The 21,281-nt window shown below is 40.4% G+C and overlaps 1 long non-coding RNA gene across 2 annotated transcripts; it reads left to right on the plus strand.

Moving 5' to 3' along the window:
* The first annotated feature begins 325 nt into the window (after positions 1–325).
* Positions 326–20,791, plus strand: LOC125303755. Of its 2 annotated transcripts, XR_007195097.1 has the most exons (6): positions 326–1,043; positions 1,253–1,361; positions 1,472–1,489; positions 7,355–7,455; positions 12,857–12,984; positions 19,998–20,791. It is a non-coding gene; the product is annotated as an uncharacterized LOC125303755 (long non-coding RNA). The 2 variants fall into 2 exon arrangements; XR_007195096.1 differs by having other exon boundaries at positions 580–1,361.
* Positions 20,792–21,281: the final 490 nt, after the last annotated feature.

A 21,281-nucleotide genomic window follows, 5' to 3' on the forward strand; every position in this document is an offset into this window, starting at 1 on the left:
CCTAAGGGGTCAGGAAAGAGACGAATCTATGTGTGTTTTCTAGTGGGGAGAATCTGCAGTGGCAGGCACGGAGGAGCTGTGCTTATGCGATAAAAATAGCATCGAGCGATGCGACGGGCACTGCCCTTTTTCTCTGAGTTGACTTTTCGAGGTAACCGTTTCTCGTTGTACAGACAGCTCGCTCTCTAAATGAAATGCAGTGATCATGTCTCGCGTGACATCCACTGGATGCCGGGAGAACGCAAGTGGAAGAGAGTCCGTGACCAAATCCAGATGAAGCTGAGGTTAGATAAAGGGGGAATGGATAGCGTCGTATTCATAGAATGGTTAAACTCATCATGTAGCTGTTCTCTGATCTGACAGCTCACGGCGAGTCGATTCCGTGGGAGAACGAGTCTGGCGCGTGGGCACGAGCTGCTAGCAGAAAAGGAAGCTCACGTTGAAATTCTCTATGCACTATTATTGTCACCTGCTAGAACAGAGCCTTTGTCTGACACAATATGCAAAGGGGGGCTAAGCATGAACAGGAGATGCTTTTAAGGGTGCTAGTATCCAAGCCTTACATATCTGACTCGAAGACAAATTTATAATGTAGTTACACATGACATTCGCATATTTCACCTACAATTGTTTTATGGTTTCAGGCAAAAATCATTAGAACTAAACAGAAAGCGGTTTTTGCATGGAGCTATAGAAAGTGGGAAAACCTAAACGTGGCGTCAATGCCCAGTAACTGACGCAGACCTGAAACGAAAAAAAAAACTATTTTTCTTGTCAGCAAGCTTTAATTATAACATATGTAAGGTGTTCAGTAGGAAAAATAAAAAGTACAAACATTACAACTGCAGCATTTGAATGGATCATGTAAGCATTGGCCGTTCTGTGTGTGTTGATACAAACAACAAATCAGCCTAGGGTTTTCCGGCGAAAGTTCTGCGAGGACGAGAGGACTGTACGACTAAGGATTAGCCATATACGGTGGAAGACATGCAAAACGAACCTGAAATAACTTAAATACCGACACTGCGCGCTCAGGTAGACATGTAGGTAGTGTTTTGTGTTAAAAACAAGGGGTGGCTAATCGGAGGCTGATTGTTAAAAAAAAAACACTGCAATGATGCAATGAAGGGGAATCGGAGCTCTTGTGCAGAGTTGGAGAGGCCAAATTAATGTACATTACATTCACTCCACGTAACGTTCCTGAGCGATGCCTTTGTGAGTGTTTTTTTTTCCTTTTGTGAACTAAAAATAGCATCCGGGTTTGATCGCGCTCCAGAAATAGACAGAGGGTATCACTTGTATAAAAAGGAACGTGATTCTCAGGAAAACTTGGACTTGCTGCCGAGGATAGGAATCGCTCAGTGAGTGTTTGTTGATGCAATGTGTTGCTTTAAGTGGGGTGTTGTATTTAAGGAATGTACGGCTTTGTTTACAGTGTTTTTCATGTGTATTTCTATTTCCCTTGTTTCAGGAAGGGTTCCCTTTCTTGGTAAGTACCATTTGCAAGCACAGCGTTCACGTAGCTCCATATATTTATATATTTTGCATGTGCGGGAGCATGTTTTTGATATTATGCTGCTTTTGCCCTTTCATCTTCATATTTTAACTCATAGGACAGGCATACACTTGTGTGCACGCAAAACGGACTCCTGCGATTTCAGTGAGAATAGCCCGTTTCTGCAGTAGAGGAATCACCCTAATGGTAAATGTGTGAATGAGAAGCAACTGCAAACTCCTTTGTCTGACGGCGCTGTTGAGTCTCTTTCCACATTTCTCTCTCTGCAAGTATGTTGAGGAAGGGGCCGGAATCCTCCCTTGATGAAGTAACCTATTATATACTCTCATATTTTAAGACAAGGACTATAATACATCGTTAATGGAAATCTACTGGAGAACAGCAAAACGCTGACCAAATAGGGAGAAAGGAGAGGTTGTGCGAGGAGCTGTCCACGCGGTGGTGGTGCTGAAAATATGTCTTAAGGCACAGAAGAATAGAAGGGGATGGGTTATCGTTAAGTGTCCTGCAACAAAATCACGAACATCAGGAGACCTACAAATCCCCGTTGATAGAAATGAACTATGCCTGTTTGTCTGATAGAAGCTACCAGCGGAGCTATGGACGGTTGCTAGTGTTTGAAACTCCAATTAAGTGAAATGCCCCGGAAAAATATAAAGCAGTTTGCTGATCTTCCCGCCCGCGATGTTTGAACAGTATTATCAGATGATGTGCAGGAAAACAGAGAAGCTATAGGCGGGCTGACTTGCGTTACTCTTCCGCCCACGTCATGTATGTCTTTAGTGCACCAGACGAAATCATCTTATACGGTGTGCTCGTCAGTTTTAACGCCACCCGTGCAGCCTTGAAATATGAATTTATCGTCTGTCATCAATACTTCCCTGCAAAAAACGGACTCTAAAAGTCTGTCCGTGTAAAGAGGTATTGTTGGCATCGTCACGCAAACAGCGAAACACATTAACTCTTCTTTACACCACCCGAATGTCTTCAACATACAAAACAGCACTACCCATTCGTTTTAACTTTGTGTAGCACTCAATTGGCGTAAAGATCTGTAATCTCAGTTGTACAGCTCGTCAATGATGTTATCCTCGCTCACTATCTAGACAGACAACAACTGAGCATCGTTAAGAGCTCTGTAGGCTATACCCAAACTCCCCAGTACCTCCGTCCCCAGTCTTCTTCCTGATAATTCCAATGATATCCAGACAGAACGAGCTTTTAGGGGGAAAGTTGGTCTGTCTCTGTTCCAAATGAATCAGAAATACATGGTCTGCTTTGTGATGTTGTATGGCCATGTCCTGTTAGAAGACACTAAAGAGATAGACCTCTTAAATCCACTCGTTTTTTGTTTAGTGGTCATAACCTGCTGAGAGGTGATATCTTCTTAAATAATTCAATGCTGGCGGTGAAATTTTAGTGGAAACAACACGGCTTCTGGAGTCGTGACTGCTAAAGTGAGTAATATGCGCGCGTTGGCTGCGTCAGGAGAGGCAGTCACTGTGCAGTGCAGAGGGGGTGACTGACTGGAGACGTCCACAAATGAAAAGACTTCCCAATAAAACTCTCATCAGGATATCATACGCAGCCGGATTTTTCACATGTTCATGCCTGGCCTGAATTGCTCTCCTTGTCCAATCCACTGCCCCCTGCATCAACAAAGGGAGAAGGAGATTCTCAGTTTTCATGGGGCGATTGGTGGGAGTCTTAGTTTGGGATGAAATCAGACACAGAAGGAGGGAGGGGGTTGATCCTGATATAGATCGTGACCCTCCCACTTGGTACAGTTACTTGTACACAATTTCAAGAATGGAATGCCTGGGCTGGGCATGTTGTGGTCCGTTTTGATAGATCGACTAGTCAATACAAAATTGGAACTTTGAGAAAAGGACGCCAAAAGTAAGTATGATTATATTTGATCCTGTCCTTATCTAACCTATCTTTTTGAGGTAAATAAAATAATTGTTCTTCAACATAAGTCTTGTCTTACAGTATTTATTAGTAGCAAATATCGTCAGTGTTAAAACATAATCACGAATGTTGGCATATCTATATATATCTATATTGCTATGACTATTGTTGGCATATCTATATATATCTATATTGCTATGACTATTGTTGGCATATCTATATATATCTATATTGCTATGACTATTGTTGGCATTATTGCTGGAATCATCTGTGTAATAGCATCTTAGTCCATCATGTTTGACTATTGCATTAAACTTTAAATGGTTCTGAGAGCAGTTTAGAGACCCCCTTGTCCTCACTTAGTGGTATCCTCCAGTGAACTCGCTTCAGAAGCTTGTCATGTTGTTGTTGTCGTGCAGGGCTGGTATGGTGCCCTCCGCACTTGAATGACATGCATTAGACGTGGCGACGTTCTCCTATATTTCGTCAGTACAGGTCTCCAAATAATTTGGGATAATCCGTGAAGATACTGTTAACCGTGAATGTAGCTTGCTTTCAAAAAGCATTTTGTATCTCATTTGCTACTCGGTCGCTACGGTGAATGTGGTGTGGGCTACGATGTATCGGCGGCTAATCACTAAACATACAGAAAAAGAATGATGTAATGTGAGAGCACACATGCACATACATATAAACATCTGCTTTGTGTACAGCGCTAGACTAATGTATTTATCTAGAGTCTTGTGCCAACTAGGATACAATTTACCCCCCCCTCCCCTTTTTTTCAAAAAGGGGGGTCCCTATCTGAGCGAGACAGCGATTGGTGGATGACGATTTTTTGTTTGCTCCAATAAGATCCCTCGCTGCTCTCTATTTATTGCGAACAGATTACAGACTGCTCTCTCCTTACCCAAAGCACTCCAGCGGCTCAGTTCAGTACTGGACGACAGCACGAGCGAAGGAAATAGAACCTAACAAAATACACTGGTGCACACAGATACTGAGAACTAAATGGTAGCCTACACTGAACTGCCAAGGCGTATGACAAGCGTCCTTCAAAAACAAACGAACTGAACCCTATTAGACTGGATCGTGAGTCGACAGAGGGAAAATAAACTGTAACGGGAAATGTTCAGCACCACGGACAGCGCTAGACGGCAGTTTGCTGGCAGTGGGATATTGGCCTCAGTGGAAGTCCTCTGTTCGCTCAAACTAAATACGAGTTGGAGACGCTCTTGAGTGCACAAAACGTTGCTGTGCTTAGGTGTTCCGATGGATGCAGGAAATACGTTGTGAAGACAAATCAGATCTCTGGATCACTTTAATATTCTGGACTCCGCCGGACAAGACTGACGTTTGTCCTTCGCGAATCTTTTTGCGGTCTGGGCTTGCCGTTCATAACTAGTAAGCTGGGAAGCCCTTACCCCAAAAAGCATTTGCGGAGGGCGCATTCACCGAAAGTGCGTCGCAAGACTGAGGACCTCTCATATGTTTCCTGGATAATTATAATTATAATAATTATTATTTGTATTATTATTATTATTATTATTATTGATGTTGCTTAAATGATTTGTTAATGAACACATTTACTGTTTTGTTTTGTAATATTGTTGACTAAAATTTAAGTTTGAACTTCAAATCGCATTGCATTCCCGACTTCCTAGGTGTTTCCAAATGAGGAGAGCAATGGCAATTTTCATCATACATTGGATATATTAAAAAATTGCAGTCCGTCCAGCAAAAATACTCATTCCACCTTTTGCAAGAGTAAAAGCACCTGAATGAAGGGACACCGTGAAAACAAGTGGTGTAAACACAAGGGGATCCTGAGAGGGGCAAGTTCCACGTGGAGAAGCGAAATAGGGTGGGGTGGAGAGGGAGGGGTGAGGTAGGGGTGGAGCGGGCACCTCACCTGTCCATCCCTTGTTCTTCTGCTTGTACTTGAAATACAAGTCTCTCTCTTCACCCCTTGGTGTATCCCTTCTCCACACACACACACACACACACACTCACAAATAATGACATGAGTGTAAAGACGCTGATACACACCAATGCAAAACATCTTAGAAATGCACCAAACGACCACATGCTTAACAGTGCATACCGGGCGCCTATCTGATTGCTTAATATTTGTAGTGCGAAAATGGACAGGTGAGGGATAGAATACGTGGAGAATAAGTCTTCTCGAACTGAATGTACACTGCCTGAGTGAGTGTGTGTGTGTGTGTGTGTGTGTGAGAGAGAGAGTGTGCGCGTGTGTGAAAGAGAAGGGAGAGAACGAGCAGCGGCGTACGATCGCCCTTTCCGAGTAGCTGTGCGCTGTGATGCTTAGACATCATCCGCTCGCACATTCCCCACACACACGCACGGACACACACACCGCCCCACATTATGATTTTCAAGACTAACACTTTGAAAATAATTCTGTTGTTGATAAACTGATCATTAGTGGAACCATATAAAAGACAAACAGTAGGAAATGAACTACTGTTTTATAAAATGCATACCCCCGAAATAAATAAAATACGATAATAATAAATAGGTAGCCTGTGAGTCCAAGACGAAATATGGGAATGTAAGTTAACGTGTACTTCCCCCTCTGATTCACATCATTCCCCAGATCTCTATGAGGGACAACGAAATGTGTGACATACTTCTAATGTCACCCTGATGTGCACCACACGTCGAGGGGTCTCGAGGTAGGTAGCCTACGTGTTCGAGAACCCCCTCTGACGTGCGCTGTAAAGCAAGATAACGTTTGAAGTATATGTCACAAGTTCTTCACTCATTGTCCCTCATGGATCATGGGAAAGAAGTGCACCAGAGGACAAAGTGCAGGTAAACTTCTACATTAGGCTACCAAGTTTCGCCATGACTATTCTAACTGTTTAGTTAAAGATGTCCGTTGGTAAAACCTGTAACTAAACGAACCCAATTTGACGATTCCACCAGAAATTACTCTGACTCAATGTATGGAAATCTAGCACAAAGATAGTCATTCATTCATTCATTAATTCATTCACTCACTCACAACACACCACTTTCTGATCCGGTCCCTCTTTGAAAGCAGCCGACATTCTTTTAAGTAAGTCAATAAAACAGAATAAAACAGCCAGCACAGGAGCTGAGGAGGCATGCTATTTAAATGTAACGATTTGCTAAGAAACCCGAAATGAATAATCAGTTAGTGTATACAGGTCTAGAAATATCTATGGCGAACTTGTTTTTTTATCGGCTTTATTGTCTATTTTTGAACTATTTCCTAAACCGGTTATCGGAACTCTGAGAACTCTCAGAACTAGATGTAATCAAAGTGATGACAGACACAGCACATTTGTTTCAGTTGGCACGGCTTTACATACGAAATGGAGTAATATGCGAGGGCAAAGGTTAGGCTACTAGTTGCTCTCTGATTCGGCCCATGTTCCAGACTGCTACACAAACTCTTGAACACAACACATACAATATCGACAATGGAGCCGTGTAATTCTGTGAAAATGTCAGCATGCAACGTTTTACCCGTTGATCTGTGACCCCCATATAAGGCCTGCGTCGAATGTGAATATGGTCACTGTCTAAGGAAGGTTTGAGGCATATGCCTACTTGTGAACTATGTCTAGTGAATTGATTCAATGCATACAACGGTTGATCTTTTTACATTATAGCGTAATACAATATGCGTCGTTTGGATGTCTATTCAACTGAATGGACTAGGGACGCTAGGCCTACGTTACTTGAATTACGGAAGTGGTATGTCAGTAGCCTACAGTCACCACTCTTTTTATCAGTTTTAGTTAACTCACTGAATGTTGGTGTGTTCAGCTATAGTTTCAGCAATTTAGGGTTTGTGTCAGTTTTTTTTAACGATTTTGGGATGATTTTCCATTCCTTGCACTGAATGCTTCCCAACGTCCTGTGCCCTTGCAGGTCCGAAATCAGTATTTCCATTTGAAGAAGGATGACCATCTCAGGAGCTTGGAAATGTCCGTAAAATCAAGGGAGTCCATTGTTTTCGCATGTTCATACAGGTAAGCTACATGTGCAGGGTTACCTCATACATCACACGCTTTACACCGAGATTTACCGCAATTCTAAACACCCGGGATGGGACAGGACAGAACACCGTTTCCCTCACCATTCCCTCCGTACGAATGGAACCCTGTTTTGCCACTCCGTTTGTTCTGGATAGAATGCGTTAAGATAAGGGCATTAAAGGGCAAATGTCAGGTTACCAAATGTTTTAATTAGTATTAATTGATGTGTGGATAAATTAATTAAGGTACACATATTTTTAAAAGTATTACTCTAAATGCACTAGACAACATTTACAGACATTTCTATGACAACATTTATAGCCAACAGTTCAAAACACAAATGAGTCATGACATCATAAGAGGGAATCGTGCCAAGAAAGTAGATATTAAATGTAAATATATATATATATATGAAAATATGGAGGCTTTTGAGGTAGAGGAGGTCAAATGTGATCTTGACAGAAATGGCTGTAAATGTTGTCTTAGTGCATTTAAAGGTGCTCTAAGTGATGCCACGCGTTTTTTAGGCTAAAACATTTTTTATCACTTACTACAAACATCACCTAACCAAACGCTAGCGGTCTGTGTCCTGAATATCACTGTAAAAAAACGCGATCTCTGTGGACAGCCCAGGCTCCAAAAACGGCAACAAAAACAACCTGGGCAAACCTAGCCCATAAAAACATAACAAACTGTTCCAGCAAATCACAGAAGAGATGCGCGTTTAGTAGAGTGTAAATTGCACGGGAGCATCGCGGGAGGGAGGGGGAAGAAGTAGCGAGCTAGCTCTCTGTTTTGTTTGAAAGTCAACAGAAGTGACATTACCCAGCATCGCTTAGAACACCTTTAAAGCTTCAGTTGGCAAGTCTGACAGATTGAGGGGACTTAGCCAAAATTTAGAATGTTTACAACTCTCTTGCCCCTCCCCCAGTACCACCGAGCACCCTCTCATTGAGTTTGTGCTCGTCAGTGCACACCAGACTGCACCAGACTGTGATTGACAGTCAGATCTCACACAGCCCTGCTCTGATTGGACCAGAAGAACCGGGAGCTGTGGATTTTTGCAAAACAAATAACAGGCTCTAGGTGGAGGTAGAAGTGCGTTTTTTTTTCTAAAACCGGCTGATTTATGTTGTTCTGTCGGAGCATAGTGTTGGTTTCAGTGAATACGATCAAAAAAATCTTGCCAACTGCCGCTTTAAAGTAATAATTTTAAAAATGTGTGCATCTCCTCTGATTTATCTACACATTAGTTAACTTAAAGGTACACTATGCAAGATTTTCACCTTCACAAAGCCAATTTGATGGTAAACAAACTTGTAATAGGCGAATCGTTCACCTAGCATAGCTATACAGCACAGACGTAAAAACCAGCCATGCAACGGCGGCCTGACAAATCTCGCGAGAATCGTGAAACATTACCATGTCAGTAGATATATCTCTTTGGATCTATATCTCATTGTTTACAGGGGGGATAAGTCACGGGAAGTTTGTTATGTACAGCAGCAGAGTAAAATATAAATATTAAAAAGGATAAAGTTCCTATGCACAGCCTTCCAGGTGCTGGTGAGGTGCTGTCGTCAATAAGATTAAAAAAAGTGAAGGATCACCGCACACTGGTTTGTGAATGTATAGCTGTATTTGAATAGTTACTTTTTTTAAAGACTGTTGTGTGAACAAACGCTTACAGTTATGGCTTTCGAAATTTATACACTTATATACTAAACTTAAGAATGTATTTTAGGTGTTGTCACAACTATAACCACACTCTATCACAAAGACTGATTATTTAAGATTGCGGCATAGTAGAGCTATTTTTTGTCGTGATATTTGTGAGATACTGGTGATGTCAAAAAAGGTGCATGAGGTGAAAAAACCCAACACTTTTTTGGGAGACCTAAAACATGCACACAGTCATTTTCACCCTCATATTTGATAATGACTAGAAGTAGTCTGTAGAATGTTTGTCTCATTTAAAGGAACACCAGGCAAGCCTGATGCTTTTTCTCTACGAAACTCCCCCTCGCTCGGTCTGAAGCTCTTTTCCTTTTCTTTGCGTCTTCCGTCAAGGGTTTTCGCTGCTTCTTCGCCGTCTCTGCCATTATACACACGTTTGCAACAATCGCTAGCGTTTCGTTAGCCTGCCTCTGTGTTGTAAACTGATCCTGCTTCGGTCGGCGGGTAGGATACACCAAACTTGCAAGTGGGATATTCTTCCTACAGGCAGTAGGGGCGGGCGAGAGAGCCTTCATTCGCCCCGTAATGAGTCATTTAACCATATACCGACTTACGAAGATGATTAATTAACACGAAAACGTTGCCTGGTGTCCCTTTAAATAAGACTAACAATATATTTTTCTCCGTCACTGTAGACGTTAAGTGAAGTGTCGTATTGCATGGTCTATATCTTTACTCCGTCACTGTAGGCGCTAAGTGAAGTGTCGTATTGCACCATGGTCTTAAAAGCCACACTTGTGGCAGTTTGGTCTTTTGCTTGTTCAAAATAATTAACTTCTTTTATTTATTCACCCATTAATTTATTCATCCATTTTAGTTACAGCACTCAGATTATCCAAAATCCTGCACATACACATGCCTTACAACCTTACTTACACTGTGGGTTGCCCAATGGCTGACACACACACACACACACACACACACAAGACTTCAGAACACACACAATCCATCCAGCTAGGTCCATAATTTGAAGTCTGTGCCTGTGATGTGTATGCCCTCTACAGCTAGGTCCAAATTTGACACATGCCAGACCTTTTTCAAGAGTATTTTTGCAATGCACAAAAGTCAAGCCACACACACACACACACACACACACACACACACACAGTGCGAGGGAATAACTTAAGAAGTACATCAGCCTGTTGGCCATCCAACAATGCTTTACTTCACCAACATGGCGTGCCAACCACTGTACGCACACACACACACACACACATGGCATGCCAACCACTGTGGCACAGAATACAAAAGCTTGTGTAAACTTAATCATGCACGTGTACATCACTAATCATAAACATAATAAACATGCAGAGAATCTGACACACAAATGCATGTGAAAGTACATATATATTTCCTTCAAACACACACACACACACACACACACACACACACACACACACACACACACACACACACACACACACACACACAGACACACACAAAAAAACACAAACACACACACACACACATGCAGTACCAGTCAAAAGTTTGGATACCGACTCTTTTATAGATTTTTCCCTTTATCTTTATTTTTGCAGAGTAGGTGGTTAAGATTGAATGAAATGGCCTACATGGATTTATGTTGTAAGCAAAAAAGTGTAAATACATTTGTAATATTTTAAATAAAAGTACAGACCTTTTGCTCAGTGTCTCAACCAACTCTATATAGTCAGCTGGGAGAGATTTCCAACAGTCTTGGTATTTTCCATATACATTGTCCATACATTTTGAGCACTTGTGGACTAGTTGTCTTTCACTGATTTTAATTGAAAAGAATGAAGTTGGCTTTAATAATCTCATTTGTGTATTTGTGTGCAATGTTTTCATAGACGTAAACGGTAAAGCATATGTAATTAATGTACTTGGATGGAATGGGAATAATGTATTTGGAGACCTTTGTCTTCTGTCATACATGGTGTAGGCATTGTTGTACAGTGTAGGATAAAAGGAATCAAAGAAAAAAACTATGAATAAGTCTGTGTGTGTGTCCAAACTTGGTATGTGTCCAAACGTTTGACTGGTGCTGTACAGAGATAAATATGCACATCCATGGAAGACGATACACATATAGATAGATAGATAGATAGATAGATAGATAGATAGATACTTTATTGATCCCCAGGGGAAATTCAAGGTCACAGTAGCATACAGACAACACACACACACACATTCACTAACAGCAGAAAGTAATTCAAAGTATATAATATAAAAACACAACTAAGCAATAAGGACAGTAGAAGATAAATATATACTAAATACTAAATATACTAAAATACAAATTATACTAGATAACACAATTCTAAAAAAACAGTATCCACATAGTGGGTGATTAATCAAAGAAGATGCGCTTGCAATGACTGATATACAGCACGCACATGACCACAAACATGCAGTAGGTTCAGCACATAACCACAGACATGCAGTAGGTTCAGCACATGGGCACAGACATGCAGTAGGTTCAGCACATGGGCACAGACATGCAGTAGGTTCAGCACATGGGCACAGACATGCAGTAGGTTCAGCACATGGGCACAGACATGCACACTCAGGAAGATGCAGTCACAGAAAACATCCGCACGTATAACCAGTCACACAGAACACACTTCGCACACACACACACAGACCTTTTTGAGGCTTGTGTTGTGAAAATGTATCAATTGTTCACTTTTAAAGAAGGGTGACATGATTCTGAGAAATACACCATAAATATTACAATAAACATATTTAAATTTTCATGTTCATAGACTTTGTCCTCTTGATACACATAATGTGCAACCAGACCTAGCACACAGATGCTTTGTAATAGAATTCACTTTTATACTTGTGTTTATAAGTATTTACTTATTTTAGATTTTGTGTCTACCAATACATTTCTCCCTTTCAGTTGTGCTTTCATTCTTTACCATGCATATAGTCATTTAACCTGTAGCCTACAATGCAAAGACAATGTTTTTGCCTGGAAGGATAAGGTCTTTTCTCTTAATGAAGGCGTCATTCTGTTCTAGTAGTTGATTAGTATTGGTATTGACTAGTTTAGTCATCCTGCCTGAGTCCAGCAATCATTTCTAAATATCAGTTTCATCATCTCTCTGCCTTTTCTCACTATTCCTCGTGGAACTCACACATGCCTCACCTCTCCAAAGCCTCCCTCTCCCACACCTCATCATAATGGTGAGGACAATAGTTTCCTGAAAATTATTGATATCAAACTACGTACATATGTGGCTTACACTGACCTGTCATTTTTTGCAACACAACTGCACCAATTCTTGTTGTTGATGATGTTTATGACATATGTTTATGAGAGTGGTATAATTCCAGATAAAAAGGTGTCTATGATTAATCACTCTATAAATGAAACAGTTGTATTATAGATAAAAATTCAGGAGTATTAGCCTATTCACATATTGTATACATTTATGAATGAATTTGTGGACTCAGTATTTGTGATTTTATAATTATGGTTCTGCCCTTGTGTTTCTTTTTGAGATATGTCTATATGAAATATGAAATATGTGTCCGTATCTCTCTCTCTCTCTCCGTGTGTGTGTGTGTGTGTGTCTGTATCTGTGTGTGTCTGCCTGTATCTGTGTGTGCGTGTGTGTGTCTGTCTGTATCTGTGTGCGTGTGTCTGCGCGCGCGCGTGTGTGTGTGTAAGAGTTGAGGTCCTGTGTCCGTGGGTGTTCTCCACCCTGCCTCCGGTGTCCTGGTGTCCTTGCGTTGAGTGCTGATGAGTCAGTGGAGGTGTGAGGGGTCAGTCAGCGCCAGCGTCCCTCCCATCCTCAGGTGAGGCTCTCTGTGACGTCAGGAGAACAGGTAGAGAGTGCCGCACACCCGGCTGCTTCTCTGCACCTGAGGATCCCAGAGCGTGCCAGGCGGGGATGCGTCAGCTGCAAATAACTTGTGATCACACGTGGGGGTGCACACAGAGGATGGGGGCCTGTGCAGGCGCACATGGATCATGGATAGAGCATGTGTTCATTCATGGGGAAGGCATTTTTCATGAGAAATATTAACCAAAAAAATACATCTAGATGAGTATACCCCTCCACACACACACACACACTCTCTCTCTCACACACACACGCATACACACTCACATTCACTCACATTCACTCTCACACACACTCCGTGACATTTGCAAATTGTAATATTTAAATACCTTCTGAATTTCAAACTATGGAAAGAGGTATAGTTACAGTTTACAATTGTAAATGTGTAATGTTTTTTCTAAAGAAATAGAAATTACATGAATTATTTGAAACAGTAGGCAAATAGTTGAAATATTGATATATAAGATAATAATATAAGATATTTACAGTTGTTTTAATTCGCAAAAATGTTTTGCAAACATTCATAATTTCTCTACAGACATTCAATTTGTCCTGTGTTTGCAAATCTTAGGTGCACATTACAGGTGCTCCAACCATTTTATTTGGCTATATAGTGTTCCTCATGATAGCTATGAATTTCTAAAAGTTCTGAAATACATCCAGTATAATATAATAATGGGCAATAACTTTAAATCTGAATTTCCATTTTAATGTAGGTGAATATTGTTAGTAGTTTAATGTTGGTAGTTAAATGGCTGTGTGTATGTAATGTAGGTGAATATTGTTAGTAGTTTAATGTTGGTAGTTAAATGGCTGTGTGTATGTGTGAAAATGTTCAATCTGGTGGGTGTTATACTTTCACAGACTTTGTTTAGGCAGCAATGATTTTGAATAGTTGAAAGAATATTTGATAGATGGATTTAAGTCTAGTGTCTCAGATTTTTATCTCTGGTTGAAAATTCTGCCTGATATGGTGTATTTGTTGATATGTTGGCTAACCCATGCCAGGACATATTACCATATTACAGTTTTTCTCGATTGCTTTTACCTGCTTCAGTAAACTGGAACCCACTTGGTCTTCATGACTACTTTCTTTGCACAGCAGAAGTCATCTCTTGCGAATGTGTTCACACATTTTCATTGGGTTCACACATTTCTCACACCCTTTTGCAAAACAGTTAACACAGGTGTCATTCAAAAGCCCTCAACTCTATTGGTTTTCCCATGCTAAACAAAGGAAAACATCTTTTCACAGGTGGTATAGATTCCATGTATAAGTCTGAATCTCTGATACACCTGTGTGAAACTCCTTTGCACAATTCTTCAATCAGCAATCATTCATTATACATAAGAGATGTCTGTTCTGTGTTGCTATTTGCAAGTATGGATCTATTGCACATTTGACAAAGTATTGTATTGCCTATTTGGTGGAGAAAACCGTACAAAATGTGTTTACTGTAGGTCTATTTCGATGAAAGTTGTAGTTCAAGGAAATTTACAGTATCTTGCTAGGTGTTTTGCTGTATGTCTTACATGTCAATGACAGTTACATCTTGGGAGGAATGAATAAATTATTTTTTTATTCAGTACATTTTGTCTTTTCACAGTTTTTTCTGATAACAGAAAAATGAGAAAGTAATGGAACAGACATAGCAAAAATGCTCATTTTGAGAACTAGATTTTGCATTTTGTTGTCAAGTGTGTAATGATTGATTAAAGACTGTTTTTGAATTGGCAACAAGTTGTAGTGTTTGAAGGCAAGATTTGCTTTTGCTGCATGTTTTAAGTGTTTTGAGAGAGTAACAGCATTTTGCAAGCAACATGTGTCATTTTGTCCAGAGTGCTTTTGTTCAGACACGGGTGTTAACTGTTTTGAGAACATGATGTCACAGTTGACACAGGTATCAAAACGATCGAGAAAAACTGTAATCAGTAAAGGTACAGTGCTTCTTTTTAATGGTTCACTCAGTTGCATTCAGATACTTTAAATACTTTTACATTTTAAATAAGGGAGACATAGGGAGCTCAAAGACAACACAGAAATTACTCCAAAATCCAAATGCATTTACCAAAACAGACATTTACCAGATTTATTATATTTGTTCAGGTAGCTTGAAAATTCACCTTACAAGAAAGGACATCTGCTGAGTGTTCTGAAACTTTTTATATATATTTGTAATCTCTGACTCAGATCAGTATATGTTGAAATTGATAGTTTAAGATATATGTAGAGTTGTTTTGTTTAAAAATACTTTTGAATTAATTCTGGGAAATTCTATATAATCAGAATCAACATGGAAAGCCACAGTTTTCCAGATAAGTCCACTGGTGTATCTTCAATGACAGTGCTCACATTTGGACACTTTGACACCAATGACTTTAGGAAGATATTTTGGCAGAAATGCAAATAATCACCTATGTGTCATTTGTTCATATGACAGACCTTATGAAATTGAGGGTGTAATAGTGAAATTATTTACAAAATAAGAAAAGGAATTGCATGAACAATAAAAAAAGGTCTGTTTGAGACTATTACAACACAGTTTTAAAGAGTGAGCAAGAAACAGACAGACAGACAGACATTCCTATGTCTGTTGTGAGCAGACAGAGGGCAGAGCAGAGGATGACGTGCGGCCCTCGAGTGTCCAAAACTCAGACTCAAAAACAAAGGGCCGTGGCTATTTATAGATGGTCACAGGTAAATTAAAGCTGTAAACAGTTTTAATGGATGGCTGGTGAAGGAGACGGTATGTCTCAACTCACTAAATGGAAGTGCCGGCTTATTATCCAGCCCTACTTCAGCATCCCCATCCTTGGTCAATCCAGCGTCTCCCTGGGATTTGATAACCATATGGCTGATTTGATCAATAGGAATATGTACCATACTTCAGCATGCTTTTTAATCACTTTTTGCTCTTGCTTCTGCTGTTCGTTGGTCAGAGCATTGGCTAAAGTGGGCTGCATGATTGCCACTGATTATGGTTACCAGTAAATCATTTAAAATGTTTTTCTTGAATGTTTTTCAGTTTTATTACTTTAAGTTGTGCACGTTCTGTGTGAGTGTTTGTCTGTTTGTCTCCATGCCAGCAAGTGTGCATGTGTATACATGTGTGTGTGTGTGTGTGTGTGTGTGTGTGTGTGTGTGTGTGTGTGTGTGTGTGTGTGTGTGTGTGTGTGTGTGATTGTGAGTGAGAGTGTGTGTGTGTTGTGTTTGTGTGTGATTGTGAGTGAGTGTGATTGTGAGTGAGTGTGTGTGTGTGTGTGTGTGTGTGTGTGTGTGTGTGATTGTGAGTGAGTGAGTGTGTGTGTGTGTGTGTGTGTGAGTGTGTGTGTGTGTGTGTGTGTGTGTGAGTGAGTGAGTGTGTGTGTGTGTGTGTGTGTGTGATTGTGAGTGAATGTGTGTGTGTTTGTGTGTCTGTGTGTGTGTCTGTGTGGTTGTGGTTGCAAATTAAGAACCAACCAGCGAGACACTTAATCTGCGTGCAGCCCGGGGCTGGGCCTTTAGGGGGCATTTAGAGAGGGCATCCTGCAGCCAGGGCCTTGAGGGGGCATTTAGAGAGGGCATCCTGCAGCCCTGCGGGGGCATTTAGAGAGGGCATCCTGCAGCCAGGTTCCCGCCCCATAAAGGAAACTCGCTTCTCTAATTACTTTCTCCATATGCTTCAATGGATAGTTTGGGATCTTCCCTTTCACTGTCTCTGTTGTGTTATTGCATAGATTTGATAATAAGTCTCTGTTGTGTTATTGCATAGGTTTGATAATAAGTCTCTGTTGTGTTATTGCATAGGTTTGATAATAAGTCTCTGTTGTGTTATTGCATAGGTTTGATAATAAGTCTCTGTTGTGTTATTGCATAGGTTTTATAATCCGATGCCATCAGTGTCTGGTATCTGGATCAGTGTTCATCATGATCTTTTGAGTTTGGATGTGTTCTTTATTATTTCAAGTCAGGAAGTGCATTTTACACATGTCTTGCGTGTGTATGCGTGTGTGTGGGTGTGTACGTGTGTGTGTGTGTGTGTGTGTGGGTGTGTGACTACCTGTAGAGAGAGAGAGAGAGAGAGAGAGAGAGAGACGGGAAAGAGAGACATTATTTAAGTATTTTGAGAGAGAGAGAGAAGGGAAATAGGACATTATTTAAGTATTTTGCAAGAAACTGATTTACAGTCAAATGCAGAGCTGAACATGAGAAGCAAAACACCCGTGATGTCATCACAAAACACATGTGATGTCATCACAAAACACATGTGATGTCATCACAAAACACACGTGATGTCATCTTCCGACAAACACAAAACACACACATGATGTCATCACAAAACACACGTGATGTCATCTTCAGACAAACACAAAACACACATGATGTCATCTTTAGACAAACACAAAACACACGTGATGTCATCTTCAGACAAACATACTTGTCGCTCTCAACTAATCTGGACTGTGTCTCACCGACTTGTCGGTGTCCTGCAGGAGACAGTAGGGGGTAACTGACGAGAGAGAGAGAAAGAGAGAGAGGATATAGAGAGAGAAAGAAAGACAGATAGAGAGAGAGAGAAAGAGAGAGAGAGAGAGAGAGGGAGAGAACGCAGGCTCCTGTCTCTGAGTAGGGGCAGCACAACAGCTGCTGTTTCTATAGCAGGTATCAGCCAACACCTTTACTCACTCACCTGGGCTGGACAATGAGAGGTGGGGGTGAGGAGAGGTGGGGGTGGGGGTGAGGAGAGGGTGGGTGGGGGTTAGGAGAGGGGGGGTGAGGAGAGGGGGGGGGGGCTATTCAGGGGACCCATAATAATAATGAGGGAAATAACCTGTTTTGAATGACCTCTGTGATGTAAATCTTGAATGACCTCTGTGATGTAAATCTTGTTGGAGTTTCAGGTGGACATGTGGCTGAGCTGTAGTGGATCTTAAAATCCACAGATTAGAATCCCAAAGCACTTGAAATATCCACAATTGGTCCTATTTGATTTGAAAAGAAGTTTATATATCATATGTACTCAAAGCTAGAGTAATCCAAAATCTAAAACTAATATTAGCCAGAGCTAGTGTGTGTTTGTTTAATATCTCACATAGATAAGACAAGGCTATACATGGTGGTTAAAGTTCAGCAGCAAGCATTTTAAAACAAATCCTTTACAAATGCATGAAAGCAAGTGCTCCAGCATGAATTGTTGGATGTGATGGTGGTATGAACAGTCCAATGTAAAAAACATGCAGACTTTGTAAAGCAGTCTGTAAAGATGTTTAGTTCCTATGACTATTGAATGCCTGGATGGACTTTTGAGACGAGTGTAGATGTCACAAGTCTAGCATGTTTCTGTGTGTGTGTATGTGTAGTAGGTAGTCGAGTTGGGCCTATGTCTGTGCCGGTATGTGTGTGTGTGCACATATGACAGCTTGTCTGTATGTGCTGATTCAGTGCACACACACACACAGGTGTATTTCTGAGATGACCTGTGTGCAACATGGTGCATGTATGTACCCCACAGTGTACGGGGAGCCTTGACAGATCATGTAGAATATAGCTATAGTTGAGGGTACAGCACTTGTGTCTTTACATTTCTGCTCTAAAGAGACTACATGGACAGTGTCTCTACAAAGAGAGTATATTTACATTGAGAATACCTTTGTGTGTGTATGTGTGTGGTAGACCATAAGTATTGAGCAGAGGATGTCTTATTGCTGTGGGTTATTAAGGCTGGTTGGTAAACAGTGAACAAAAATGTGGATTACTGTGTGTGTGTGTGTGTGTGTGTGTGGGTGGCTTGACTTTTGTGCACTGCAAAAATACTCTTGAAAAAGGTCTGGCATGTGTTTTTCGATACGTCAAATTATGGAAATAGCTGTAGAGACGCCACATCACAGGCACAGACAGGAAAGCCTTGTGAGTGACATGTTACTGACTGTTTTAGATTTGGAATGGATTGTGTGTGTTCTGAAGTCTTTGTGTGTTCTGAATGAGGGTTTCTGTGATGGAAATGTGTAGTTTGTTTATTATGAATACAAAAATGGTTTCAGTATCAGAGAAATGAGGAGACTTTAAATGAGGCACGTCGACACAGTCCAGGTGAAAAAAAAATACTGCTGTTGCAGAAGAAATATTGAGCAGGTCAGGCTTAGTTAAACAGTTCATCTGAATGTACTCTTATATAATTTTAATTTATTTTCATTTTTATTTATTTTTGAAAAAACAAAGGGAAGGGTTACAAGCATCTATACATTTTTTATAATGATGTTTCACACATATCCTAGACTTCAGGTAAATTAAAAAAACTAGATAAATATTTTATATAAGGAAAGATATACCAACCATGTATCTTGACATATCTTCAAATGTATTACTCTCTCTCTCTATGTGTGTGCGTGTGTGTGTGTGTGTGTGTGTGTGTGTGTGTGTGTGCGCGCGCACGTGCATTTGTATGTGTGGTTGTGTGTGTGAAACAGAGAAAGACAAATATAGAGGTGTGGCAGCATATATGTAAACCTAGGAAACTGTGTATGTATGCTTTAACATCAAAGGAAGATGTAAGCTGAACAAAAGTAAGCCTGTGTGTGTGTGTGTGTGAGAGAGAGAGAAAGACAAATAAAAAAGGTGTAACCATGTACGTAAACTGAGGTGGCTGTGTATGTATGTTTGGCTGTGTATGTATCAAAGAAAACTATAATGTGAATGACAGTAAGTCTGTGTGTGAGTGTGTGTGTTTGTGTGTGTGTGTGTGTGTGTGTGTGTGTGTGTGTGTGTGTGTGTGTGTGTCTGTGTGCACATGATCAAATGCCCTGTTTTCTGTGTGGGTGGGTGTATGTGTGTCTTGGTGGTTGTGTGATTGTGTGTGTGTATCCAAACAGACAGCTGTAACTGTGTAGAGAGTATAACTCTGTATGTGTGTGTGTATGTGTGTGTGTTAACTTATTGTTGATGTTCAGAGGTCTAAATAAATATTTACTTTTGTTAATTTCTTGCAGTCACAACATGATGGCCACTAAGGGAGAGATACAAGACCAACCGAGACAAAGTGTCCATTTACAGACGGTCTGTCCTTTCATCCTGTGAGGACAAAGCAAGTACAGTGCACACGCACACGCACACACATGCAGAGAGAGAGAGAGAGAAAGAAACCTGTCCACACGAAAAAATCTAGAGATGTCCAGAAAAGATTTGCAGTTTGTGAATAGATTTGCAATTTGTGAAATGTAACACACAAAGGGTCAATGTTACGGCAGTCTTAGGCAAAGGAAGTCAAACATGTTCTGGAGTAAATATTCTTTAATTTAAATGTTTGTTTTCATGTGATTTTTTTCTCGTGATGCAGTTTTTCTCACTGATATGAGTCTCTTTATAGGTTCTGTGGAACAAACGTTCATAGTGCCTGCTTGTTTCCCCTCAAAGGATCACAGGTGGTAGCCTAAAGTTGATGTTGGTGCATACGGAAGTGCAATACATTGTAAAAGGCTCGAACTATTTTAAAATGGTTTTGTAGATTTGTAATGGTATAGACTAGGATATATTTTAAAACCGACATTGAAATGTTACAAATTCTATCCAATGAAATGAAAGGGAATTAGTAAGTTGCTTCCATGAAATGCATGAATAGGTTTTAGTCTCGGCTGGTGTATTCAGTAATTTAGAGCAGTTTGTTTAGTATAGAATTTGTCGATGGTGCATAGCAAGTATAACCCCCATCATAAATGTTTGACTGTGGCATGCTGCATTTATTTGTTTGATGTGTTTTAACTTTAATAAACTTTATGATCTCTCATATCTGAAAATTCTGAATTTCTCTCGAGTTGTGTCCTCTGTCTTTACACTTTAATAAGAAAAGCTGCACACAAAGTCATCACATTGCGAATCATATATTTTTTCAGATTACCCGTGTGATTGTGTGAGGTACAATGTCCATGTGAGTAAGGCTATGTAAAGAATAAAATGCAAGAAAGGGGGTGTTTGTCAGTCGCACATTTCACGTCAAAACTCAAGTAATTTGGGTCTGTTGCAGGGAATACTCCTCTGAGATGGTGGTTCACATCTACATTCTCTCGTTTAAACTATAATGTTTATGCCAGATTTCCTCAAAATAAAATGTTTCCTGTACTCAGAGAACCTCCCATAACTATTTACTTATACCAAATGTCCATAACTATATATCGTTTGGTTGGTATTTACGTTTAGTTACAGGTCTGTTCCGTAAATGAAGCAAGAATGGCGACAGTAGGAATGCATGTAATATCAAGCCTACAGACTAAGACACT

Source organism: Alosa alosa, chromosome 11 (assembly GCF_017589495.1).
Source record: "Alosa alosa isolate M-15738 ecotype Scorff River chromosome 11, AALO_Geno_1.1, whole genome shotgun sequence".
In the NCBI taxonomy this organism is placed as follows: domain Eukaryota; kingdom Metazoa; phylum Chordata; class Actinopteri; order Clupeiformes; family Clupeidae; genus Alosa; species Alosa alosa.